At 37.1% G+C, this 25,672-nt stretch overlaps 1 protein-coding gene across 2 annotated transcripts in view; it reads left to right on the forward strand.

The window, feature by feature from the left end:
- Window positions 1-955: 955 nt before the first annotated feature.
- LOC127631509 (phosphatidylinositol 4,5-bisphosphate 3-kinase catalytic subunit beta isoform-like) overlaps window positions 956-25,672 on the forward strand; it is a 91,448-nt gene continuing 66,731 nt past the window's right edge. For both annotated transcript variants that reach the window (XM_052109653.1, XM_052109654.1), the window contains exons 1-2: window positions 956-1,418; window positions 11,312-11,375. The gene's annotated coding sequence lies outside the window, so the exon portion shown is untranslated. The remainder of the gene's footprint in view (window positions 1,419-11,311; window positions 11,376-25,672) is intronic.

Raw genomic sequence — 25,672 nt, forward strand, 5'->3', positions numbered from 1 at the left:
GTATTTTTTTTTTTTTTACTTTATTTGAATTATTAACTTTTTTCCCCTCACCTGTACTTCTTGTATTTGTGATGCAGTGATTGTATTCATACATTGTTGGATCTGTGTAATTCTGTACATGTTATTGAATATTTATATAGACAAAAAACAAAAACAAAACAATAAAACACAGTTTTAGCACAATGTGCGGAATTTTCAGACGGTCCCTTACCCACCAAATGAAAAATTCCAACTTGTATCAATGTTAAATTAACAATCTAAAACGATTTCACAGAGGCGTCATCTGACCAGTTTACGGGACGCATCATTTCATTTTTTATTTGGGAAACATTTTACGGGACGGGTGGCAACCTTACTTGGAGGTCTAATACATTCTCATGAACAAAGTGTGGATGCGGAAAATCTGGGTGGAAAACCCCGGTAATATTTGGTATGCAGTTAAGGATCTTTCTGTAATGCGCCCCCTGGAATACAATGTAGATGCAGAGCGTGCAACGCACCTCTCCACCACTAGAGGTCAGCAAACCCTATAAAACGACGCACTTTAGAGTAACAGGTCCTTTTCAAGGAACTTAGAAAGGGTGGGTGAAAAATATAGTTCAAAGTACTTAAAATGTAGTTCTCTAATTTCATTCATTGTTCTTCATAGGTATATATATATATAATATATATATATATATATATATATATATATATATATACATATATCACACACACACACAGTAGGTGTAGGTATACCCACTATAAAATATACAAATAAACTATCAAACAAAAAAAGCTGAATCGTTTTAAATTGATAAAAATCTAACTAAATTCGAGAATCATTTAAAATAAAAATACAATAAACCAATCGAAAAACAGTTAGACCTCACAGTGTTTATTTATCCTGTGCATCTCAGTGGAATGCGTTAGTTGCGTGAGTCACGCAGTTCATCGGGCCTAGTCAGCGTGGAGATATTGACACCACATAAACACATGCACCACTGCGTCCAGATTCCGTAGCATTTCATGTCGGCTGTGGGTGAAAATGTCTATGTTTTTGGCTGAAATCACGGCACATAAGTAGTTCGGGTGTCTGTAAGAACTGGAGGCAAAATAGCGGTTACGTGTGGACAGGGAGGGCTGTACGAACCCAACCGAGGAACACGAGCGAACGCTTGTTCCACACACAGTCTGCTGAAAGAAGCAGGAAGCGGACTGGAGCTGCTCACCTGAACCGTACCGAATGGAAGACTGCACTGGACATTCGCAGGGGAGAAAGCATCTGTTTTGAGACTTTATCCGCGATTGAAAGCTGACCGGTGTTTTTGGAGTTCAACCCGAGACACACTCTTAAATTCCTCGGTCTCGGTGAAGCCTACAGTGGAGGACTGCGTCCGACATTCCGTCCCGGTTGATTGGAATAATCGGTTGTAAAGGTGAGCGCGCGGGAAGCGGAATGATTGGATCACTTTGAGTGGTGTCGTTTTGTTACATACAGTAATATCGGTGCTGTGATCCGCCTCATTGCTATTTGTTTGTATGTTTATCGCAAATGCTGTCGGTCAAAAAGGTTGCCATGTTTAAACTGAAAGTGACGTATTCTTATTCGCATATACGTTGAGAAAAACTGTTGGACTTAGTGTTTTAGTGCTTTAAACCGATATACCGATAGTGCTGATAAAAAGGTACGGTCCGACTAAAAGTTGCAGACGTTAGGACTTGAAGTTAAATCAAATCTCAAACCGAGGCGCTTCAGTGTCTACAAAATGTCCATTTGGCGTGTATGTCAGTCGATATTGGAAATGGGATCTGTTTAATCTCTGCATCCCGTTGGTGAATTGTTTCACTTGCTTAAATTCATGTATTTTACTCTCTTAATGCTAGAACAAGCAAGGTGCTTAACGGAGCGCTCCAGAAACTTCATCTGGTGTCCAAGTGAATGGTGCCAAATTTTGGAGGGGTTAAAGCAAGAAATGTGGCGTTTGTGATTTTATAAAAGCACTGAGATGAATTCTTCTGTGAAAACTTGTGTATCCGTTGAGCTGTAAAGTTCTATAAATCGTCATTTTAGGGTTTACGGCTTTGCGTCGACATGGCAACGAAGTACTTGAATGTAACTTTACAAAGAATGTGTTGGTCACACTAAAATCATGTTAAGACTCATATTGTGTGTGTCTTGTAGCTATACTTTTGAGAAAATAAAACTACAATTGGCCCCATTGACTTCCATTGTATGTGCCTCAAATTTTTTAAATCAAACCCAAATTTGTATAATGTTTGTGGCATTTAATATTATGCCACAAATGCTGCCGATTGAGCTTAACTTTTATATTGAACCCGGAAAGTTCCTTTAAACCTAAAGTTCCCATCCCCGACCATGTTGTATATCATGGCATCCACAGTTTTAATGGAAAATGGTGGCTCTATTTAGGCACAGAACCACCAAAGTGGGAATTTCAGTGTATAAATAAAGTGTTTTTTTAATCGTTGGATTTCTATACCAATGGGTTTAAATGACATAGAACATATTAGTAAGATGTTGTGTGTGTTTGGTGTTTTGGAGAGAGGCCAACAGCTTAAATGAACACAAACCAGGTCTGAGCTGGCTTGTTTGTATGTCTATCACTCTCCACCCTCATGAGCCATAAGTTATTCATCAGGTCCTCCATTCATAAAGATAAAGAGACAACAGGAAGTGGACGTCAATACTGTCACCTGATTTTTCTTTCCTCGCTGCTTCTACTCACACACAGACCTTGATAGTTCTACTTAATATCTACATATGTGTGGAACATGAAAACTCTGCTATAATCACATTGTGTGTGTGTGTGTGTGTGTGTGTGCGTGCGCGTGCACATGTGTTTTTGGTGAGTTGAGCTCCCTGGCCCTCGACCAACTACATGTGACAAGAGCTTCAGAGAGTCTCTGATGGCAGACTGTGATGTCATCAGTCAGGGGACACAAACATTGTGGGATGCCCACACACACTCGCTTGCAGTCAGAAAGGTCACTATGGTTACAGAGGCCATGAATGGGCTGATTCTCTTAGTCATGTGAGAGCACAGTGTGTGCGTTTGTGTTAGCGGCACAGGAAAACATTTTCCCTCAAAAATGGGGTCTAAAGCACACATGCATACACAGCCCCAGGGCTGACTCTATGACTTAAAGTGCGCATTAATGACGTTTCTGAATGATAACTGGCATACATAAAGTTGTTCTCTATAAGAGTTGTACGTTTATTTTTTATTCAAATGAAACAAGCACAGTTGTAGAAAATTCTAAATGTTTGCTTCTATCTTGCATTAGAGTCTTGTGTGCCATTACAGCATGCTGTAAACCCTGTTTAGGCCTACAGTTTACCAGCCAAAGCTAGCATGGCATGCAAGAAAAGCAACAACCTAATTTGTCTATTTGTGCTATTGCTGCCATCTTTTATTAGTGGCAATTACTGAGGTGAGCATTGCTATTGCTATGCTTGGGTATTAATACAGATTTGAGCGATTCCAGTTTTGACTAGATTCCGATACATATGGATATATCTCAGTTATGTTGTTTATTTTGCTTACATATCAAATAAGTTCTCTCTCAGCTAATGCTGTTAATTATACTGGGGACCTTCTAAATTCATTTTGCTAAATTTATTTTATCATTTAGTTTTTCATTGGGATTTAAAGTTTGACCCTTCAAGACAGAACGCATGTGGGAAAGTGTACCCAAGTCTTTAGGGTTGGTAACAACCCCCTAACCTTCAAGGAATTAGTCATCCAAAAATGATGATTCTCTCAATTCATTCTTCTGCGGACCACAAACAAAGATTTTCTTGCAGAATGTATGATGTGTTTTGTGACGTTAGATGTGGGGGTGGGCTCTTTTGACTTGAGCCTGTTAGAAACCACCCAGAACACCCTAAAAACTCCATAGCAATGCCCTGTCAGCCACCCAACACACCATGGCATCATGGCAAGTTTTGCATGAGCTAGTACCACTCACACTTTCTTCAGAAAATCAAAAAATCTAGTTGGATTACAGAAAGTTTTCTAAAATATAGCCATTGTGTGTTTAAAACACCTTATTTGTTTGCAGATAGCTATTAATGAGGATAATTTAGAAGCAGGGACTCAAAACAGTTCAAGGAACGTAAAGCAAAAACAAAAAACGAGCAAAATGTTTGGAAGAACGTAAACGAAAAGGGGAACAAAGTCCCTTTTAATTGGTCTGGAGTGAAAGTGTTTTTTAATTACTATTAAGTGATTATTTTTTTAATAAAAAACAAAGACCAAAGGGTATAATCATATTAAAATTTTAGCAGCTATGCCATGTCCTGTCACCCAAAAAATTAGGCCTCTCTCTTTTGGTAGAGCCTAAGCAAGTGCTTTGATCCTGAAGAAATCCGCTGCATCAGACATTTATTTGCCTAATTGCACGATGTGAAGGTAGCCTTCCATGACATGCCAAAGCCCATTTTAACAGATATTTATTACACGGTGCTCTAGAATACTCTATTCTGATTGGTCAATGGCGCCATCTAGTGGTCTGTTATTTCTCAGTAACAACTGAACCTCCACGAATCAGACCACTCATCTGGGTATTGTGAGTCATCTTTCCTGCTTCTACAAGAAGCTAATCAAATAATTTAAGCTGAATCATCAATGTTTCGTGTGCATTTATTCATTTATTGGCAAGTAGTCTTGAAATAAGCTGGATAATGAGGAGTCAGATGATCATTAATTATAAGATAAACACCTACAGATCACCAATGCAAACCAGAGGTGGATTTCAGCTGTTCAACGAGCTCTTTTGACATAATTATGTAATTTCAGCACATTTCAATATTGCATGTCCACGTATTTATTTATTAGGTTAGTAGCCCTTTGGTTGTTATCGCAAAATAAATCCCTTCAGGGTGACTCGAGTCCTCTGCTTCGCATCTGGGCCCTGACCACCCGGTCAGGGTTTATTTTGCGATAACAACCGGCTGACTGTACATTATCCCTTACATATAATTACTACATGTACATGCACAGTTAAATATACTAGGAACATATCAGAGGTGAAAAGTACATTTTCATTTGTTTCAAAGTCTGAATTATAGTTAGGTATGCCGGGTTTTGACCGAGAGATCTAAAATTAAATTCTGCATATGTTTTTTTTATTTATTTAGGCCTTCATTTGTGATCATGTTCAATTTCATATGGCTCATTGCAGGCAATGGATGTGTGCTCCCTTCTCTTTTATTCCAATGTTGGTTATTAAATAAGTATAAAGTTGATTCAGAATGGTGACTAGATGTATTTTATAAATATTTCAGGGGATATAAATAAAATGTTCAGAATACATTCATTAAAAATTTGGAATTTTATATAAGCTATTGTAAAAAACAAACCGAAATCAAAAAGATTTCATTTTTAGTCTCTGTTTGATGAAAGTGTTTAAACAGTTTTTACTGAAGTGTGATGCAGTTAAAAGGTTGTTAGTGAGCAAAGTGATCAATTCTGCTTGCTTTTCCTCTGATTTATGATTCATGCTGTGCATCTCTCCCACAACATGTTTTCATATATGCACACGCATACTTGGAATTACACAAGTGTCTCTCCTTTTATTCACCTGCATAATAGCTAAATAGCATTCTCACCTACAGGCCTGATTGCCATGTACATTCAAGCAGCTTTACGCACACCTGCATGCTTGTGAGAGCCTCTGCTGAGAACTGAGCTCTGAGCTTGCCCACACTTGGAATTCTCCACTTCCCTGCATACGAGCCAGGACATGCAGGGGAATTCAGTATCAAGAAAATGAGAATGAAGGCATGTAACAGACAGAGAGTTTGACAAGTAGGGAAAGTTAGTTGAAGCAAATGTATTGATTGAACAGTATCAGTCAAGAGTTTGGACTTTACAAATGTCTTTATAAAACTACGATTTTAATGAAACATGTTGAAATGGGTAAATTGGGATTGCAGTGAAGGAAAAACAGCCAACAAGTGCCCAGAACACACGTTAACTCCTTCAGTTGTGTTTAAAAAGCATCACAGGATGCACGTCATCAAGTTGGTTGAGAGAAAGATCAGCGGGTTAGCTGAGAAAAGGGTGGCTAATCTGAAGCTCAAATATAAGATACATTTCATGTCAGATTAGTTTTATTGAGCTTTGATTGTTCATAAATAGTTTTGGTTTTGTTTGTATAAAATGTATGTGGAATTACATTATACTACAAATTTTTTTGTTTGTTTGTTTTTTCAGTTCCAGTATTACTTTCAGTTTTCATCCCTTACAGTATAAGACTATGTCTTATGTCAATACAAAACACACCTCTTTTCTGTCACAAGCAAACTGTGTGGTTGTTTTCACTTGTCTTTCGGACTATCACTTCTTGTCTAATTGAGTGTTTCATTTTGACATAAAATACACTGGTTGTCTTAAGTCATACTTGGATGATCATTTGAGTTAGACCATTAGACAATTCAATTAGACCTAACTCACATTGATTATGATGATTATAATTGTTGGCTTTTCATTCATATTTGAGTGTGTTTAGTTCTTTTTTCTCATCGTGGACTTTTCATTTGTTCCTGAGTATGTTTATTTCTTTATCTGTCTCATGCTTGCCAAATAAAGCCGCTTTTGGATCCGCACTTCCCGTTTAGTTCTTTTTTCCCATCGTGGACTTTTCATTTGTTCCTGAGTTTTGTATTACTATAACATATTTATTTCTGACTGACTGAACTAGAGGTAGACCGATATATCGGTTTTACTGATAAATCAAGCCGATAGTTGCTTTATGGATCTATCGGCAAATATTTTATGGCAATAGTTGTCTATAGTTTTTCGTCATTTAAAAATAAGAGTCCTTGGTGTGTTTCTGGCTTATTTATACTTAAAAGTCCCGCGTTATGCACCAAATCGTATTTTTCTTCTGGTTAATTTGGGAATTTTGGTTGAACATTACAATGGATCTGGGATTTTATTAATTTAGGACTCTTTGTCTGTGTCCGTCATAGTAAGGAAAGATTTTTTTTACATAATACTGTATAAATTGATTGTAAAAATTATTGGCTGATTAATTGTTATCTGCCTTTCCACCACCTTAGTTATTGGTATCAGTCGACCTCCAGACTGAACAGCTTTCGCACTCTCTTCCATGACACTCACGTGACACAGCCGGACATTCTTTCTGAGCTTACGGACATGATGTAAACACGCAAGGACGAATGACGTAAACCTGCGATTCCATGGCACACCCGACCCGATAGCTCTAAATAAAAATCATTGTTGTAGGCTTGAATCAGGATAAGACAAGGGCAGTTTTTTATTTTATCTGCTCAATAATTAACTTTTGTTAATTTTAGCCAACAAATTCTTATGTAGTAATGCTTTAATAGAACCGTGGTCGTGTCTGTTTTGGAGGTGGAGGCTGATCTTTGTAACTTGACCAGAGTGATTACTCTGGAAACTGTTCCAATATTTCCTGCAGAGGACAGTCGGATACACACACTTATTTACATTAGAGACTGAATAGAATGAGGCGGGTCACTTGTAATCTTATGAAAGGGAGAAATTTAATGCTTGATATGTAACACTTAATACTCTTAGAATGGAAGTCCTGCCTAACTGTTAAAAGAGCCAATTGCCTGTCAGAATACACTGTGAAAATTTTGTAGCACAATTTATGACACTATTGTTGTCAGATTTTATTGCTTATTTGAAATGTGTTAATTGCTCGTAATCATGACCAGCCGTTTTGGATCATGGGTGACCTGAGGGACTTGACTTGCCTTACATTTACTTAATACTAATATGATTGGTGTCATAACTTAGACCTCTTGTTTTTATATAAAGCTTCACATTATGACAGCTATGGACAAGCCCAAACCCCAACCCTAATACTTTAAGCATATTTTAGAATAAAAAATGATTTATTATGATTATTTTTATGTATGAATCCAGTTGAAGACTCCCCAAATGGAGGTTTTTGGCAGATTTAGATAACTTCTTCAGACAGCTTTGTGCCCAAGCACAAAGAGTTTCTGAAGTCTGTTCCATCTGTCAGCTCTTGCATAACTCACTCATGTGGATGCATATCATGGATAGAACATGAAACAACCAGACATGCTCTTTTGGATTGCAAGAATAGAAATAGCTAAAATGAGACCTTTGTTCAGTCAGGCCTCAGTAGGTAACTGATTAACGCCTTTAAAAGTCTGTGTTTTTGTGTGTCTGTGTGTGTGTGAGAGAGTATAGAAATGTTGCCACCGTGGCTCCATGCTGAAAGGGCAACAGTACAATGGAGTCTAAATTTGGAGGTTATAAAGTGTGTTTCTGAAACTAGATTGGGGAGACTGCGGCTAGTCATTGCACTATTAACTGAAGTGAATATTGTTCAGTGTAGTTTTAAGTTTGAAAATCAATTTCTGTATAAACACATACATTACAAGTCTTTGCTACTACAACAAAAAAAGCTACACCGTGAGCATATTGTCAAACTTTATGGGGTAAGTTGTCACAATTGGAGCCAGCTATTAAAAGGCAATTATATGGTGTTTACTGGCTATTCAGCTAAATTTAAACCTTCTGTTCTTTTCTTTTTAAATGTGATTATATTGAAATGTTAGTTTGGAAGATAGAATTACGGTTTATTTGACATTTACACTGTTGACAACTTCCCCCTGTGGTGTATTTGTGCTTTTTGCTTGCACACTTTTGTTTCCCGTTATGAAAAGAACTTGGATTTCTCGAACCAGGTTGCCTTGCATTCTAATAAACAACATGCAGTTTGAATCATGTTGGAGTACATTTCAAATTTGAGTTTGAATAAAATATGGCCCAGCCCTACTTCATTGTGCACACTTGAGTGAAGACACACTGGATGATGATTTGAAATGGTGTGAAACTTTAGTTGGATGTGTTTGTTGAAATGAGCTCTGAATGACTTGAGACAGTACAGTGCTCTCTTTGTTTAGGATGAGGTTTATTATGTTGATCCATGTTTGCAGATCTTGTACTGATACTTAAGGCCAGAGCAGTGTTATAATTTGTCATAATGCTCATTTGACATCATAATCACAGCTTTACTACAGAAAAAGCTGGTCAGAGGCTTTAAAAATATAATAAGAGAAGTGGCCCACACTGAGATCATCTAGAGATCCTGTAAATTATAACGATGGCCATGAAAACATGTCGAACGTGCCATTATTATGAGCAAAGTGGTTTCTTTTTTATGTCGATTTGATCCAAATGACCCGATCTTTCACACAAATCCAATTAGGAATGGGAGTTGTAAGGAATTTGATGATTTTGGTTCCATTAACATATTTTGTGAAAAATACTTCACTAACAGATAAATTCCGTAACTGCTACGATTGATTCATTAAAAGGAACCTGCTCAAAAGAGTAATTAGTTTGGGAAACAAACTATGTGCTTGTGCTGTATGTTTTAGATTCACTAAAAAGAACTGGCTCATAGGAGTCGTTTGTTAATAAAATGTTTGAAGTTTATTCCTTGACTATCACCAGAGGAGGTAAACTATACATTCTTAACTGGTTGACAAAGACCAGAGGTCAGGCCAGGATTTCGTCTGTGTGTGTTTGGGTGTGTGTGTGTGTGTGGGTGGGTGGGTTTGGGTGGTTTACAAGAAAACAATTTTAGCTTACAAACTTGTAATTACAAGGGTATTATTCTATAAATGTCATTCATGAGGACATTTCTAGTGTCCCCATAATCCAAATCACTTAAAATAAAACACTAAAAAATGTTTTCTTGAAAATGTAAAAATGCAGAAAGTTTTTTTTGTGGGGGTTAGGGGATAGAATCTATTGTTCATACAGTATAAAAATCATTATGTCTATGGAGAGTCCTCATAAGGATAGCCGCACTAATATGTGTGTGTGTGTGGTGTGTTTTAGAGGTGTTGTGGGGAGGGGGATGCATTTCTATGTGGATTCTGGATTCCTTACATTCCAGTGAGGAGGATCAGGGCAGATGAGGAAAAGAGGAACACGTGAGGGTTGTACCGCTGTTCCTCCCTCTGTTTGCCCTAAGATAAGGACGCAGTAGTTGTCTGCGTGTACAGATGAATAATGTTACTCTCTTGTGTGAGTGTGGCTGAGAGTGGATTGTGTGCGTAAGCAGTGGTGCTCGAAGGGAACTGCAGTGTGTGCGTGCATACGTCAGTGCTGGTGACTGTGCATTGTGCTTTACATTCTATTAGCATTGTTTCTTTGAATCCAATAGGATTGAGAAAGTGTGTGTATGTTGCAGAGAGAGAGAGAGAGAGAGAGAGAGAGAGAGGGATTAACCATGTTCTCCCTTGTAAAAACAGACCAGCCATTCTGAGCCCCCTTGACACCCAGTTCTCCTCACAATAAAGTACTGTGGTTCCATGGTACAGTGATGGTATCTGATGGTGATGACATGTTAGACATGCAGAATGATGGAGTGGTGCAGTTCCAAAAACTTGGTATTTCCATGTTTCAAAGTGAAAAAAGACGAGGTATTACCTTGGTGCAAAAGAAATGACCATTACCATGTTTCAAAAAGCCAAAATTTTAAAACGACAAGAACATGGTATTACCATTTTCAGAGTGCCAAGAAAATATGGTAATAACATGGTGCACCCCACCCCCAAACGAAACATGTTATTACCATGGTGCATCTCCCAAAACATGGTATTAATGTGGTAATTTATGTTAATGAATGCAACAGGAAGTGCATTGATGTGTTTTTTCAGGCATGTGTAAAACATCGAGATCACTACTGATAACAACTGCAGAATATAGTTTTACACAAACACACTAGTTAAAATATACTGCTGTAAGTGATCTATCACATCAGGTACCCAAAAACCTTGAAACAATTGATCCTAACCACTGACTGTCACGTGTGTTTTTGCATGAGGAAGGAACTATATTCGTGTGTAATTCCTGTGACTTTCAAATGGATGAATCCATGTGTCAATCGCTGGTAAACAATTATTCAGATAGAAATTAAAATTCGGTCATCGTTTTCTCACACTCTCATATTGTCCCAAACCCAAATCATTTTCATACTTGGAAAACAATGTGAGATTGTTGGTAGAATGTTATCCTTGGTCAACATTCACTTTGATTTGGAATGAGATGCAATGAAACTATATAGTGACTGAGACTGTCCATCTGCCTAACATCTCATTTTGAGTTCCACTGAAGAAATAATGTCATACTGGATTGGAACATCATGAGGGTGAATATAAAAGATGACAGAATTTTCATTTTTGAGTGAAACACACACTGTCCTTTTATTTAAGTCTCTCTTCATCTTATCAGTTTTCTCACCGCACTCTATCTCTCTCTGTCAGATGCAGCATCTTCTTCCTCCCATGATGGAGCCGTCTGAGAAATAAGAGACTCTAGATACAGCAGGTGAGTGTGTGCGTGTGTGTGTGTGTGTGTGTGTGTGTGTGTGTGTGCTTGTGTGTGTCTGACAGACCAATATGCCTAATCGCCCTGCCCTTGCTCCTTTAAAGTTGTGGTTGTGATTTCTCACTTCTGTCTTGTCCTTTAGATTATATCATATAACAGTGTCTCAGTTGTAGTTCCTGTACCTCAACTAGAAGGGCATGGCTAAATCTGGAACCCAGTTACCCATTTGTTTTATTTTATTAGACAGTTTTACTTAGGGTTTCATTAATGCATATTTAATTATTTTGTTTATTTAGTGATTATTGGCTAAATTATAAAATTGCTGATTGTGACCAAAGTAGGTTTGATTGACACTGGCCTAGACTTTTGACTCAACTAGATGTTTGTATGTTCTGTTTTTATTGTCCAAACCTTCACTAGCACTGTCGAGACCTGACACATCAAAATTAAGTCATTACTAAGGCTGTCAATCAATTTACATTTGTAATTGCATTACATGATATGCTAATTAATTTATCAAATGAATCACAATTTATCACATATCTCAATATTTGCTAAAAAAGGCCCCCAAATAAAGTACAGTATATAATTACAGTGTAAATGTAATTCAGATAATGACATTATTGTGGCAGATGACTTTATGAATCTGTCCAAGGTAAACTTAAGAGATGTTCTTACCGGATGTGTTCTTGCGTTCCGTCTGTACACGTGTCAGACAGATGCTATTGGTGCATCTCAATGTGGTTGCGTCTCTTTTCACTGGTTTTTAGCATTTCTAGCATAAACACAGCATTTTGAGGACACTGTATAAAGTTAAATGTATTTTAAAAATGTTAAAAAAACGTTACACCCTGCACTCTGCTCCGTCCAGCTGTCTTAGTTAAGCTCTTGGTTTGTTGTGTGTACAGCTGGAGCTGCACTTACTGCCCTCTGCTGACTGAGACTTGCAAAAACATGGACTTGAAATTGCTCCCTTGTTAGGAATATTCCTTATTATGGCGCCGTGATTAATTGTGTTAATGTTTTAATTTCGTAATTTTTTTCAGGGATGTGATTCTTCCTGATTAATCTGTTAAAAAAATAAAAAATAAATAGGCTATAAATATAGCCACAACTTTAAAACCACCTGCCTATTATTGTGTAGATCGCCCTCGTGCCGCCAAGCAGCACCAACACACATCTCGGAATAGCACTGAGATGATATTCTTCTCACCACAATTGTACAGCGCGGTTATCTGAGTTACTGTAAACTTTGTCAGTTTGAACCAGTCTGGCCATTCTCTGTTGACCTCTCATCATCAACAAGACATTTCCGTCCACAGAACTGCTGCTCACTGGATGTTTTCTGTTTTTGGCACCATTCAGAGTAAATTTTAGAGACTGTTGGATATCAGCAGTTACAGAAATACTCAAACCAGCCCATCTGGTACCAACAATCATCCAATCAGCCAATCATGTGGCAGCAGTGCATAAAATCATGCAGATATGGGTCAAGAGCTTCAGTTAAAGTTCACATTAACCATCAGAATGAAAAAAAAAACAAGTAAACTCATTGATTTGGAGCATGGCATGATTGTTGGTGCCAGATGGGCAGGAAGACAACTTGAAGAATATTTATGCAAATTTTCCTTACAACTATTGCTCTCAAGCTCCAATAAAGACAAAAAAAACACAAAAGAAAAACTGTAAAGTAGGCCATATGACTAATTTTCAAATGATCTGAAGCCATACAATATACAGTACCGGCCAAAAATGTTGGCACCCTTGGTAAATATGAGCAAAGAAGCTGTGAAATATGTTATTTATTGTTTATCCTTTTGATCTTTTGTTTAAAAAAAAATCATAAAAATCTAACCTTTAAAAGTAAAACAATTGAAAGAGGGGAAATTTCTCAATATTAAATAAAAATGTTTCACCAAAACAGTAAAATAAATCTGAATTATATTCTCATTCATATGTAAAAAATCTTGCACAAGGACAAGGAACATGAAATTGTTCAGCCATGACTTCCTGTTTCACAGGGGTATAAATATGATGTAACACACAGGCCAAATTAATCATCAATCACAGTGGGTTAGACTAAAGAATATAGTTCCGATGAGTTACAAAAGATTGTTGAGCTTCACAAAATGGGAAGTGGCTAAAAGTACCCATGTATACCATCAGGGCAATAATTAACAAGTTCCAATCAACTGGAGATCTTATGAATTGGCCTGGAAAAGACGTGTGTATATTGTCTCCACGCACAGTGAGGAGAATGGTTCAAGTGGCCAAAGAATCTCCAAGGATCACAGCTGGAGAATGGCAGAAATTAGATGGATCTTGGGGTCAGAAAGAAAAAAAAAAAAAACACATCAGACATCACCTATATTATCACAAGTTGTTTGGGAGGGTTTCCAGAAAAAAGCCTCTGCTCTCATCCAACAACAAACTCAAGTGTCTGTAGTTTGTCCGACACTACTGGAACTTCAAATGCGACCGGGTTCTATGGTCAGATGAAACAAAAACAAAAAAGATTTTTGGCAGCAAACACCAGAGATGGGTTTGGCGCACACAGAGATGATGAAGTATGCAGTGCCCACAGTTAAATATGGTGGTGGATCTTTAATGTTGTGGGGCTGTTTGTCTGCCAGAGGTTCTGGACATCTTGTATGGATACATGGCATCATGGACTCTATCAAATACCAACAGATAAAAAATGTAGACTACCCATGTAGAAGAGAAAGTAGTGAGCGTGTTTTCCTTTGGTAAGGAAAATTAGAAAGGTACACAAGCACGTTATTTTGTGATTTGAGCAGAGTGAATGGGGAAATTGTGCTGAGCCCTGCATTTCAGAACATATTTTCCAGAGGGACAAATAAAATGTGAAGGGATTTTCCATATTTAATTCAAGAGTGTGATATGGGATTACAGGCTCACTAATGTCACCCCTTCTGTTGTGTTTTGACAGATTGTCTGATCAGTTTCTTCTAATAATCCAAGAGACAGTATATGATTATGTTCAATATTTTATGCATAATTAATAAGCACAGTATACATTTTCTGATGGGTAAGTTACGTGTGACAGCAGGCGTGTAAATGCAATAGACAGACCCGTGAAATTTCTAAAGACATCGCTTATCCTGTACGAATCAACAGTAAACATTACAGACGTCCACGGTAATATTTACTTAACAGACATATGTCTGGAAAAGTAATCCCACCCGAATAGGGCTATTGATGTCAAACCTGGCACAACATTTTGAGACTATACACTTCGTCTTATCTATTTTCGTGCTAGCGCAAAATAAAATTGGCAATATGCAGCTTTATTAATAAGGGAGGTTTTTTTTTGTTTTTTTTTGTGAGTTATAGATGGATTGAAGTGAACAGAAAGGTGAGAGAGGTGTAGCCTTCGCCGCATTATACACCGCAACAAAATATGTTTTTGATTTGTTTTTGTTTTGGCTTGTTTTCCAATAAAAATATCTAAAACTCTTTTAAAACAACTTATATTTACTTTAGGAACTATACTGCAGAAGAAAAAATTGTTATCTGAGAATGTTGAATATATTATTAAAAATGTTAATATTTAAAATATCTAAAAATCCTTTAAAAAGATGCATTCAACTGAGAAGCAGCATATGAGATATTTAGACTTGCTTTTAGAGAATTGTTATGATTAGTGAAAATAGGAGAAGGTAGACGGGGGTGTGGATCCAAATGCGGCTTTATTAGTGTCTTGATGAAATAAATAAACACAGGATGAAATAAAGGTCCACGGTGGGAAAAGCTAAACTGGAACACTGGATAATAGACAGAAGGGGTGCAGGAGTGAACAGACCGCAAACATCCACGGAGGGCTGAAGAACGGCAGGGTTAACCTCGGACGAACTTGGTACTCTAGGGAACAAGAACAAGGAGCGTACAGGAACATAGGCACGAGGAGCACGAACATGAAATGTTAACGATCGACAACGGAGAGAGGAAACGACAGGGTTTAAATAGATCGACACGGTGATAACAAAATAGGCGACAGGTGCGGACAATAACGCTGTGACGGCGGTGATGAGGAGTGAGGAAGAAGGGAAGAGTAGTTCTAACAGAGACAGTGAAACACAGGCGGACAACAAGGAAGACATGACAGGGAGCGTGTTCGGTGAAACGGAAAACACGGGACGGACAACAAGGAAGAGTGACATTGGACGTGACTGGCAAGGGTGAAACGGAAAACACGGGGCGGACCACACTGAAAGGTGACATAAACGTGACTAGTGAAAACAGAGAACACAGGGCAGACAACACGAGAACGTAACAAGAATATATCTTGAATAGAAGTTTATTTTGTCTTTACTGCACATGCAGAAGTATAAACAAGTGAAAAAATACACTTATATATAAAATACACTTACTGTATATTTAAGATACATTCTCTTAAAGCAAGTCTAAATATCTTATATGTTGCTTCTCAATTAAATGTTTCTTGTTTTATGGATTTTTAGACATTTTAAATGGAAAACAAGACAAAAATACTTGAGAACAATAGAATATTTTTTCCTTAATCTCATTGAAGGTAATTTAGAGGTATTTTTAAAAGATGATTTTGTCCTCTTTATTGTTAGTAAGCACTTTTAATACAACCTTTTAAGACGGGGCACAAGCTGAATAATTGGTTGAGAGCTAATGATTAATCGTTGCAGTAATCGCTGAATAATCATTCTAATAATCGTTCGATTAATCGATCATCAAAATAATTGTTAGTTGCAGCCCTAGTGTGCATGTGTCTCAACCACCATAGATGTAAAAGATGTGGAAAAGATCAAAAGTGTGGCTACATTTCACCAGACTTGATGCCAACAATTGATGCAATGCAATATTTGCGACAAGATAATTGCTGCGAAGACCGGCAACACCACAAATCTGATGAAGCACTTGACAGTGCACGGAATAATCTTAAGAGCAGAAAGTTTCTCCATCTTCGACTGCAAGAAGACCGAGCCAGTGCAATCGTCCTCTCAGCGTCCTGCCACAGAGCTTCATTTAACATCCCACCATGAGTCCTCATCCAAAACTACTGATGAATGCAGCAGCGCTATAACTGGGACTCCGACAGGTAAGGTTAACGTTTAGCAAAATCAGCTAACTTGTAGTGGTACATGCTTGTGTACTTGTTAAATTAACATTTCTGTGCGCGGTGACATAGTCTTATAAACTGGGACCTACGTAATGTTAGATATTGATTGGATGTATGGCTATAGATAGCTAGCTAAATCGATGCTAAAATGCTAAAATCGATGCTTAAGGTTGACCGTAACTGATCAAGTTTTACTCACATTAAACTAGTTATCTTGTTAAACCTTATCCTTAGGGTTGGCTGAATTAACAGTTTAGCTTTCTTGTTTTGTTTTTCCTCTTCACATTAATGTTATAGCCTCTGCCACTGCCGACCCTGGCATGAGACGACCAGAAGGCTCAGGAGTTGAGTCATTGAGTCTGTAAAAAAAGTCAACAAGCTGAAAAAATAAAACCAAAGTTATTTTGATGTAATGTTTAATGTTTGTAATGTTGTTAAAACGGATTTCATAAAATTGGTTTAGAAAAAGTATAGTTTAGGAACCGGTATCGCAGTCAAGATATCTGTATCGATATCGAAATTATTTGAACGATACCCAGCCCTAGCTGCAAAGCGCATTTGGCTGTTGTCCTGAGAAATATGTCATTGCTCGAAGACGTTTCAAAACAGGTCTGTTTTCAGCGCAAAGTCTAAACTCAGTTCCTACATTTGCAGGTGGTAATATAGTTCATGTCGAATCTCTGAAAATATAGTTCATCATCAAATTATGTCCCTGAAAAACAAATCACAGTTATAGCCGTTTTATCCAACAACAAAAAAAGGTATAGGTTATGCTTTGTTTCAATTTTTATTATTATTATGTTTATTTTTAAATGATAATTTATGATATACTGTCATTTGTATTGGTATTTTTCCACCTGTTGTCGTAGAGTAATTTTCACACAAGTCACTGCAAAAGGGGCAAGAATTCGGAAAGTGTAAAATGTTTGGATTTGGTAGGATTTCTTTTTCTTTTTTTTTACCACTTTGTTATTTTGATTATATATGAGAGTGTAATTAAATTTTTGGTTTAATTATTATTATTTTTTTTTTCTGAGTTTCAGTGAATGAATTAAAATGTTCAACATCAAAATCGACCAGTAGAAGTGAAGCAGGTTCCGATACAATCACTGTTAATACTAGCCATGATTTGTGTGTCAGTAAATTAAAGTTATTAATAATACTTTCGTTCTCTATAATTTAATGGAATGTACATCCAAATCCTGACAGGTATCACATTTTCTATGCATATAACAGGAGAGTGTCACTGTCAGAAATATGCCTGACATTCAACAACGACGCAGTTAATGCACAAAAGAATGCAATTTTTTTAATTCTTCTGATACATTGCATACAGTCCATTTACACGACCAAATTATAATGAATGTGCTGTCTTTGTTTATATTGCTGGTGCATGACAGGGAAAATTAGGCGTTCACATTTGGCAAACCCACTTGTGCATAGACTTAAATACCAAAACTTCATGGCCACGCCCACAGACTTTGCACGAATGACGTATCGCATAGCGCTGTGCTTGGCACTCTTAAAATAGGGCCCTTAGTGCCTATGTATCTAATAATATATCAGCAATTGATGGAGGAAGTCCGTCTTGATTGATAATGTCAGCTATTTTTAAATCAAGTCTTTTTGCTGACTTTGTATGGTGAAATGTAATTACCCTCAAAGCTCAAGAATGTAATATTACTTACGAGCAATACACACCTTGCCGGCAGCATGAAAAACAGTTTTACAGGTGTGTGTATGTATGATTTTATATATATATATATACACACACACATACACAGTACATTCAATATCTAACATTACGTAGGTCCCAGTTTATAGCACTGTGTCACCGCGCACAGAAATGTTAATTTAACAAGTACACAAGCATGTACAAGTTAGCTGATTTTGTTTGTTGGTTTGTTTGCTAAACGTTAACCTTACCCGTCGAAGTCCCAGTCATAGCGCTGCTGCATTCATCAGTAGTTTTGGATGAGGACTCATGGTGGGATGTTAAATGAAGCTCTGTGGCAGGACGCTGAGAGGACAATTGCACTGGCTCGGTCTTCTTGCAGTCGAAGATGGAGAAACTTTCTGCTCTTAAGATTATTCCGTGCACTGTCATGTGCTTCATCAGATTTGTGGTGTTGCCGGTCTGCGCAGCAATTATCTTGTCGCAAATATTGCATTATGTGCTGTTGGGATCAACCTGGTGAAATGTAGCCACACTTTTTATCTTTTCCACATCTTTTACATCTATGGTGGTTGAGATGCATACACACTACAGCCTCACATGAGAGCCGCGTCTCTGGGCGTAACCGGTGTAAACTAGTGTTGATCCTTGATGCCTAAACACCAATCACCGGCACATATAGCATGCTACATGCTTATCACTGACGTTGACGAGATTAACCCCTTAGGTATCGAACGACAAGACATTTTTTGATACTTGATTGTTTAGAGGCAATTCGGTCGGTGCCTAAAATGTATCAAACTCGATACCCAGCCCTAACTTTCAGCAATCCTACAAGCAGTTTTCTTGATCTTCTAGACCTCAACTTGAACTCCACCTTTCCTGTTAACTGCCATTTCTTAATTACATTACGAACTGAGGAAATGGCTACCTGAAAACACTTTGCTACCTTCTTATAGCCTTCTCCTGCTTTGTGGGCATCAATTATTTTAATTTTCAGAGTGCTAGGCAGCTGCTTAGAGGAGCCCATGGCTGCTGATTGTTTGGACAAGATTTGAGGAGTCAGAGTATGTATAATGCTGGCCTCCTTTTTAATCACCTGGCCTTTTCAAATGATGATTGTGAACAAGCCAGAGCCCTAACAAGCTAATTAAGGTCTGAGAACTTTGTAAAAGTTATATGAGAGCTCAAATCTCTTGGGGTGCCCAAACCTTTGCATGGTGCTCCTTTTTCTTTTTTTTTTTTCACTCTAATACACTAATATTGCTTAAAATGTTGAAAAGAATGTTTCATCTTTAACTTTATGCCTTTTGGAGATCAGTTCATCTTCTTCTCACTTAACTATTCACAGCAACTGAAATTCTGACCAGGGGTGCCCAAACTTTTGCATGCCATTGTATATATATTTATATCATATATATATATATATATATATATATATATATATATATATATATATATATATATATATATATATATATATATATATATATATATATATATATATATATATATATATATATATATATATATATATATATATATATATATATATTTATTATATACAGATTTTGTTGTTTCGGAAGGAAATAGTTTTTTTAATTCACCAAAGGTGCATTCAACTGATCACAGAGTATAGTCAGAACATTAATAATGTAAAAAACAGCACCATCATCACTCCAACTTATCCTTGAGTAATCATGATTAATTGATCATTTGGTGCTTTTGAGGATTTTTTGATGAGACCTCTTTTAAGTAATTTAAGAAGTTCTGAACATTGTTTTCAAATTGTAATAGTACTTTTTCACATTATTAATGTTCTGACTATACATTGTGATCAGTTGAATGACACTTTGGTGAATAAAAGTACCAATTTCTTTCCACAAGAGCAAAATCTGTACATTATTCCAAACCTTATGGCTGCCAGTGTGTGTATATATATGTATACGTACGTATATGTGTGTGTGTGTGTGTGTGTGTGTGTGTGTGTGTATATATATATATATATATATATATATATATATATATATATATATATATATATATATATATATATATATATATATATACCGTAATTTCTGGACTATTGAGCGCACCTGAATATAAGCCGCACCCACTGATTTTTAAATCAAATATTATTTTGAACATAAATAAGCCGCACCTGTCTATAAGCCGCAGGTGCCTACCGGTACATTGAAACAAATTAACTTTACTCAGGCTTTAACGAAACACGGTGTGGCAGCGGGGGCGTGGTCAAGCGCCCGTCCGGGAGAGAAAAGCGGTAAGGGCGCTTACACCTGAGCTAAATTATGTTTAACACCGGTGTCTAATTTCAGTAAGCATGGGGAGAGCGGCATAAAAAGGCAGCAGCCACAGAGCTGAGAGAGTGACACACGTCAGTCTAGTGTTGGCGCACAGAAGAATTGAGAAACTTTATAAAATTGATTGTAAACATTGCTGTGGCCATTAAAAGCCTTACCTGGAACGTCAAGTGCCCTGCTGAAAACTGTCACACTGGTGCCCGTGTGACAGTTTTCCCAAGAAGGACACGTGAAGCAGGGCACTTGAAATTAGACACCGGTGTTAGACATAATTTAGCGCAGGTATAAGCGCCCTTACAGATTTTCTCTCCCGGACGGGCGCTTGACCACGCCCCCGCTGCCACACACGGCTTGTAATAAAACATTTGCAGTAAACAGTAGCCTACCAAGAAAGTCATTGGTCACTATCTTCCTCCTCTTGTGCACATGAAACCCTTGAAGTCATCTCCTTCGGTGTCGGAGTTGAATAGCCTCAGATTTAGTTGTCTTTTTGCACTGAGTCAGTTCCTCACGCTGCTGTTTCCAGCGTCTTATCATCGACTCATTAAGACCAAGCTCCTGTGCAGCAGCTCTATTTCCTTTTCCAACAGCCAGATCAATCGCCTTCAACTTGAAAGCAGCATCATATGCATTTCTCTGTGTCTTTGCCATGGTGAGGGTGACAAAATGACTACCGTAATCAGAATGATGGGAAGTTTGAGCGCGCTCGATTTAATCTAAACAGTAAACAAAAAAAGTTGTTTTGACCTTAACCCGTTCGGCAATTTCATTGGTCTAATGAAAGCTTCATGCCGCCAAAAAACTGAGCACGTCACAGAATGTTTTTTATTTATTTCTTTTTTTATAAAATCGTCACCTTCCTAAAATAATTGCCTAAGTCATTTTTTCACTTTTCTCAGAAAACACAAAAAACTGAACCAATAATTGAATATATGATATTTATTGATAAATAAATCGTTTCTAGATGTTTGATTACAATATGTAAGCCTATTCAAATCTTTTCTTAATTAGATCATGTAATGTGGAAAAATTAGACAAAAACTAGATGAAATATTGTTTAAAAATACAGAAAAGAGTTAACAGAAAGCCTAATGCTAGCTTGACTTAGCTATTTTTCTTGACTAAAATGCTGACTAAAAAGACTAAATAAAAAGACAAAAACACAATATTTGTATGCAATATTTATAGTTTATATTATAGTAAACCTCATCACTTACCAGTAGGGGTAAAAAACTTGTAAAATTGTCTCATTGCCTTTTGACTTAGGCAAAATAAAACGGCCTAAGTCACACACTTGACATAGGCCATTATACTATAGGGGTAGAATTGCATGATCTGTTCAACTGAGGATGTGGGCGATTTTACCAAAGGTGGCCAGCATCATGAGGAGATGACTTATGCAAAAAAATCATTTTTGTCAAAAAATGACTTAGGCAATTATTTTAGGAAGGTGACGAAATTTGAAAGCGGGAAAAATCCATATATTAGCCGCGTCATTGTATAAGCCGCGAGGTTCAAAGCGTGGGAAAAAAGTTGCGACTTATAGTCCGGAAATTACGGTAATTATTCTTTCCGTAGAAAAGAACTGAATGTATTAACTTAAAAAAAAATGTGAACCATAGCAAGCATATACAGTATAAACGCTAAAGCAAGTGTGCAAATTACGAACGTTGAGTTCAATTGATGTAAAAATCACATTCTGAACTGACTGTTCACACTGAAAAAATGTGATGCATATCCATTAATTTTCCCATATGAAAGCGTTCAATTCAATTCAGTGTCATTCAGTTAAAATCTGCCACATCACATGTGAGTGAAAAACATCAGATTTGGGCCACATTCTGATGTGGTGCGAACATCACAAAAAATGACACACACCACCTTTAAATTTAAACCTCTTGTTCCATCAACAAACTGATTCACTGTATGATCTTCAGGCTAACATGTGCTGAGTTCAGGAGAGATGTTCGCTTGTCAAAAATAAAATGTTTTAATATAGCATGATTATAAAGATGTTTGCTTTATATAAGTCCTAACATAATTTGTATATCATTTCAGAATAATATATAGTTCATAATTGCATTTGATGGTTACATTATTATGCAAGAAGAGTAATAGTTCCTATGGTGACAGACATCCCCTTGTTTAATCCATGAGTCTGTTGTCCCTGGCAACAGTGCTTGCAGAATTGTGTGTGTGTGTGTGTGTGTGTTGTCTGCATGTGAGTTTGTTTTGCTTGTGCTCTCTGGACGTGTCAATAGAGTAAAATGACTCTGGCTCTGTTTGATTGATTGAAAGAAGAAGAGATGTGTATGGAGAGTTTACTAAAGAGATGTAAAGAACAGCAGTGAGTAAGACAGAGGCATGGCAGCGTGATATGTCAGAATAGTACCATGAAGAGTTCCTGCTTCGAAGAATCAGATAAGGCAATTTGCATGTGTTTTTCCCCTGTTTGCCTATGAGACAGCAAGAGAGTAATTGTATAGTTTATGTATTTTCTATTGTCAATGTGTGAAGATTAGGGTTGCAGCGGTATACCCATTTCACGGTATGCCACCGAATGAAAATTGACGTTTTTCATACCATGTACATTTGCTTATCTATGGTATTGAGGAAAAAAATGCATCCGGACGAAAAATCTCACCGGCGCATCTCCTTTCCTCCTCATCTGCCTGTCAGACTCGTCAACTTGTGTCACACACACACACACACACACACACACACACACACACACACACACACACACACACACACACACACACACACACACACACACATATGCAGTGGAGAAAATGTCAGAGAGAAGCGAAGGGAGGGGGTCTGACGTAAGTGTGTGTGTGTGTGTGTGTGTGTGTGTGTGTGTGTGTGTGTGTGTGTGTGTTGAGAGTTAAAGCAGTGTTTCTCAACTGGTGGGTCACAGGTCTATTCGGACAGCAGGGAAAGAACAATGGATGGTTCTCCCATTGAAGATATTTCGGCAGCTGCCGAAGTGATAGCCTAGGCAGATTTAATGATAATCTCGCAATCAGATAAAGGCTTCTCATCTGAGTGTAACGAGCTTGCGCTAATGAACTGCTCTCTCTCTTGTGCGCGTGCAACAACAGGGCTTCCCTCAATATTTCGGAGTGCAGACCTCAAAACTGATGTGACCAATTTCAATTCTAGTGAGACTTTTCTAGTTTAAAGCGTTACGGAGGAAGTCAAACATGTTATAGTTTCATATGAAATAATCTAAAGGTAGAATCTATTAGACCTCATTTTATATCAACAGTGGCAGTTGTAGTTAAAGTTTCAAGATGTGTTTCATCTAATATTAATTTTTTCATAAATACTATCATTTATTATTATTTAAGACTAGCTACACTGACCTAACCATGGTAATGAGAGCCTTTCCTCCTGTGTATGTATGTTCTGTTTGAATGATGTTTGAAATTGGGAATCAAACGGGATAATATTGGGCTCATATACGTAAATATGCTCTTCAATTATTAAAAGGGGGGAGAGACAAATTCCTGTCACTTTTGTTGTTGACGTCATCAACAAAAATAATGTCACATGATGCATGTCCTTGTACTGGAAAACCATGTACAAAACTTTACAACATAAAAGGAAATGCAACCCAGGATACATTAAATACAGGTTATGTTTAATCTATGGCAGGTCGACACTTGATGTCCAATGTAAAATCTGTCCTGAAGCAAAACTAGTTGAGAAGCACTGAGTTAAAGTTACAGACAGGAGCGTTCTACAGTATATGTTAACAGTTAATAATCAGAGGACATTACTTTAAAAGCTCACACAGCTGATGTTATTTTTCATTTAGTAGTTCATTTAACATGCTATGCTTGCATGCTTTAGTTACGTGCAATTTTTTTATCATGTTTATAATTCAGTTTATTATTATAATTCTGTTTGCTTTCTTATTTATTCTATTTATTTTTATTTATTTTCAAAAGGGAGACTTTTTTACACATACTTGAATTAAAAAAAAATGGTTTCAAGTTTCAATTCTAATACAGTGTTTGCTCAACCAAAAAAAAATATTGTAACTGATATTAATAATTGTGTAATATCGTATACCGTGATATTTTCTGAGACGGTTATCATACCGTGGAAATCTCATACCGCTGCAACCCTAGTGAACATAAAACAAAATACTTCTGTCGAACCCATCGACCTCTAAAAGCACTTTGTGTTTGTGGACTGTATGTGTTCCCACCACCAAGATTTTTGGTACACAGTACCTCCATGGAAAAGACATTAATGCAAGACACAATCTATCTCTCTGTGATGTCTCACTTTCACAACAGGACAGGTTTATGTTGCCAGAGCATCACACTGCCTCTGAAATGTAAAGAGGAAGTGTGACATAAATGTTCTGCTGGATTTCCGACTCTTGACATGAAGAAATAGTACGGTCAATTACAACAGAGCAACAAATGAAACTTGCCTGACAGTTCTAACTGTATTGAAGTACTGTCAGGAACTACTAAAACTACTAAAACTGAATGAAGATAACGTTCATTTGCAAACCTAATGTTGAGATGCCGGCTGGGAGTCATTTGTTTGCACTAGGAAGTGTGGGAAATGTTAGGAAAGGCTTGATTCTGTCATAAAGCATAAACCCTTATGAACAAACTTTAATCCAAACATACTTGAGGTGAATTCAAGGCATACTTTCGGGGGGTGAAAATGGTAAAAAATAGACTTTATGCTTGAAATTAGAGGATAAAGAACTGAAATTGCATGCTTTTAAACTTTAGACATTTATATAAAAAAAGTTTATCATAAAATTGTAAACATACAATGTTATTTATTAATTATTGCAATCAATTCTTAAAATATATAGGGGATTATCAGTAAAATGTGGCCATTTCTATTAAATTAATCCACTGTATTTGTGAACAGGGAGCTTTTAAATTTGAGTGTGAAAAATGTTAGGCGGCAGCAAAAAATTCTGCTGAATATTATTATTAGAAAACTTGAAATACATTAAAAGTTAATGCACAATCATTGTAGATTCAGGTTGTTGCACCAAACGATAAAAGTGTCCATTGGCAGGGCTCCAGTTAGAAATTCTTGGGCCCGGTAAAATATATATTCAGCGGGCCCCCCTCCAGTTAGTTGTCTGACGGGGGACTGCTGACGGACAGTTCTTCCATCTACGTGCGCTGCCCTGCTGCTTTCG

Source organism: Xyrauchen texanus, chromosome 38 (assembly GCF_025860055.1).
Source record: "Xyrauchen texanus isolate HMW12.3.18 chromosome 38, RBS_HiC_50CHRs, whole genome shotgun sequence".
Classification (NCBI taxonomy): domain Eukaryota; kingdom Metazoa; phylum Chordata; class Actinopteri; order Cypriniformes; family Catostomidae; genus Xyrauchen; species Xyrauchen texanus.